The 2,759-nt window shown below is 49.1% G+C and overlaps 1 long non-coding RNA gene across 1 annotated transcript in view; it reads left to right on the top strand.

Moving 5' to 3' along the window:
- Positions 1-460: 460 nt before the first annotated feature.
- The window catches only part of LOC137853565 (uncharacterized), a 120,726-nt gene continuing 118,427 nt past the window's right edge, over positions 461-2,759 (top strand). The window contains exon 1 of the long non-coding RNA XR_011094574.1: positions 461-1,060. This is a non-coding gene — a long non-coding RNA (uncharacterized lncRNA). The remainder of the gene's footprint in view (positions 1,061-2,759) is intronic.

Raw genomic sequence — 2,759 nt, 5'->3', positions numbered from 1 at the left:
TTGATTTTTTTTTTTCTTTCCTATGTTGGTCCCTTTGCTGAGATGCCCTTGGTGGCGAGCATTGCCCAGGCATCAAAACCTCTCAGGCTCTGACCGTTCTGGGGCTGAGGAGTGGCTTGATAGAGGGAGCACCCTTTACCATCTGGAAATCTGAATGCCCCAGGAGAAAGGACATCCCCTAGCAGAGATGGTCTCCTTCCCCCTTCCTTTGCACTTGGGCTCAACCTTTTTCAGCTGTTCTCCATGTGTGGGTGCACCTGAGTCACATCGGTAGCTGGCAGAGATTAGGAATGCTCTTTGCTGCTCCGAGTTAGAGAAAGGGGGGACTAAGTTCAAGATCAGTGTTCTTGTACTCAATTTCCTTTGGGGAAAAACAAATCAGAGGTCCCTCACCTGTTCACTTGGCAGGTGTGGGCTATGAAGGCTTCTCGGTGAAGCAATTACAGAGGGAGTGTGTTGTTACCGTATGGTCGTGAGGTCTGCCAACCACTGGTTGTAGGCAGGTGTTTCCAAAAGCACTCCCAGGAGCTGATGGGACAGAGATAGGAGCCACGAGAGCTGTGGGAACGTGCCCAAGAGGCTAGGAGTGTCTCAGCCTCAAGTCCTGACTGGCCACTGTCGAGCTGGCTCTCGGCATGGGCACCACCAGCAGCAAAGTCTCCCAGGAAATGAAGATGCTGATTCAGGAGGGAGGACAAAAATAAAGCACGCTATCTCCTGACTGAGTTAAGGAGGTAATCAAAGATAACGAGTGGCTGATGGCTGGCTCATTAGCAGGTGTCTGCTTTCCTGTGGCATGCTTGCCTGCTGTTCCTGTAGGTACCACAGAGGTGGTGATGGATGAGCAGGTTTCAAATGGTTTCAGCACAGCCTGAAATCGGTAGCTGATAATTGGAGCCCTTGGTTTCCCCCAAGCACAGCTTAGTGTTCTGCCAGCAGTGGAGGGAGATGGTTCAAGCTGTGCTGTGGTCCAAGGAGTGAACCCTGGTGCTGCCAGCCTCTCCGTGCCCTACTGATGGGTGCAATTTTAATCAGTCTGCTCGGCTGGACACTGCTTCTGGTGAGTGGTTGCTTTCTTCCTCCTCTCCCTCTGTTCGTCTCCTGTTCCAGTGAAGCGTGAGGTGGAGCAGCACGCTCCTTTCTTGTCTTGATTTGTTTGTTTTCTGCATCTTTTCCAACCCTGTTGCTCCTCAGACCAGAGAAAAGAGATTTAAAACTAGTCATTTTAAAGGTATGAGGCATTCTTAACAATCCATAAATGTTTTCAGGTATCCTGTTGGGCTCCTGGTTTGATTTGGGTATCGTCCAGAAAGCATTTCTCCCAGAGAGGCCAGAGACTAAGACCTCCTGCTTGGAGCCACCTTGTTACTAGAAGCAAGGGATGCTGTGTGGGCGTTGTAATTACACCTTACAATAACCAGCTGAGTAGCATGCTGGTCTCTCCAGTCTGTGCTGTCTAGGATGGGGAGGCCTGGCAGGTGTGAAACGGGCTGTAACAGGACTTAACCAGCATGAGACCTGACAGTGACTCAGTGGCTGATCTTCTCCTTGCATTTTAATGGAGTCAACAGGCTGGAGTACACAGAGGTATGGTCTCTGCCTCACAAATTCTGAGCTTTTATTAAATTATTCAGATTTAGTCAGGCTTAAACTCTCCATCATGACAGGCCCTCCTGTTCATTATGTACCTGGGTGCTGACAGTTTGTCCCTGTGAGCACAGAGCCAGGGAGCTTGTGCCTCAGGGCTGGATTCATCTCGGTGACAGGGAAAAACAACCAGAATTTTAGTTCCTGGGGATAATAGGTGCTGTATCTGTGATGGGGAGAATTTGGTACAGTACGGAAACACTTAAAGAAATTCATGTGTATCAGGGAGTAAAGCTGAACCATTGTGAATGTAAACTATTTCGACCAGATGAAAGCACTAAACCAGAGGTTAAATGTAATTTAACACATATGCCTTGACTTCACACTTCTTGCTGCACCTTAGCTCCTTTGATTGTCTATATATAAGATGTGACATAGGAGAGCATGGATTTATCATGAAGATTTATTTGTCGTGGAGAGGTGAAGGAGCTGTCTGGCACTTGAGGTTTTCGTATCCAGTTGCACTTCTGGCACGCACTGGTGGAGCATTTAAAGAAGATCAGGTTGTAGAACACCACGGTCAGTTGCTGTGGATGGGTCATATGGATGAGCAGAGGTTTGTCTGTGGTGCAAGGACCCTGAATAGAGAGCCACTGGGTTTGCAAGGTACATGCAGGTACAGAATGCCTGTCAGAGGCATAGGCAGGGGCTTCACTGAGAACATGTTCCGGTCCCTTGTTAAATCCATTGGGGTGATCAAAGGGGATACTGGAATGAAAAAAGGTGAGATACTGGTAGCTGGGCTGAGGAATTGCCTAGAGCTGTTTGTTTTCAAAGGTCTGTCCAACAGTCCTGGGCAAAACTTGGTCCCTGGTAATGTCCATCTGAAAGCTCTATTAAACATATGCAGTTCAGGTGCAGTATTGTGCATCTGCCTCAGATTGCTTTGCCCTGCCTCTGACAACTCAGAACAGATTTTTGCAGTTACTGACAGCAGGTTGCAGTGGTTCATTTCCAGCAGGAGGTAGAAAGGTGCTGAGGAGCACGCTGCCTGGGCTTGTTCTCCGAGCCCTCCTTGGTGTTCAGCCGCACTCCCCGAGTAGCGAGGGCTGCAGTGACAGCCAGGTCACGGTCTGGCCTCCAGCCGTGCTTCACATGTTAGTCCTGCTGGA

Source organism: Anas acuta, chromosome 3 (assembly GCF_963932015.1).
Source record: "Anas acuta chromosome 3, bAnaAcu1.1, whole genome shotgun sequence".
In the NCBI taxonomy this organism is placed as follows: domain Eukaryota; kingdom Metazoa; phylum Chordata; class Aves; order Anseriformes; family Anatidae; genus Anas; species Anas acuta.
Note: the sequence above shows the minus strand (reverse complement) of the source record. Positions and strands in the feature narration are given on the sequence as shown.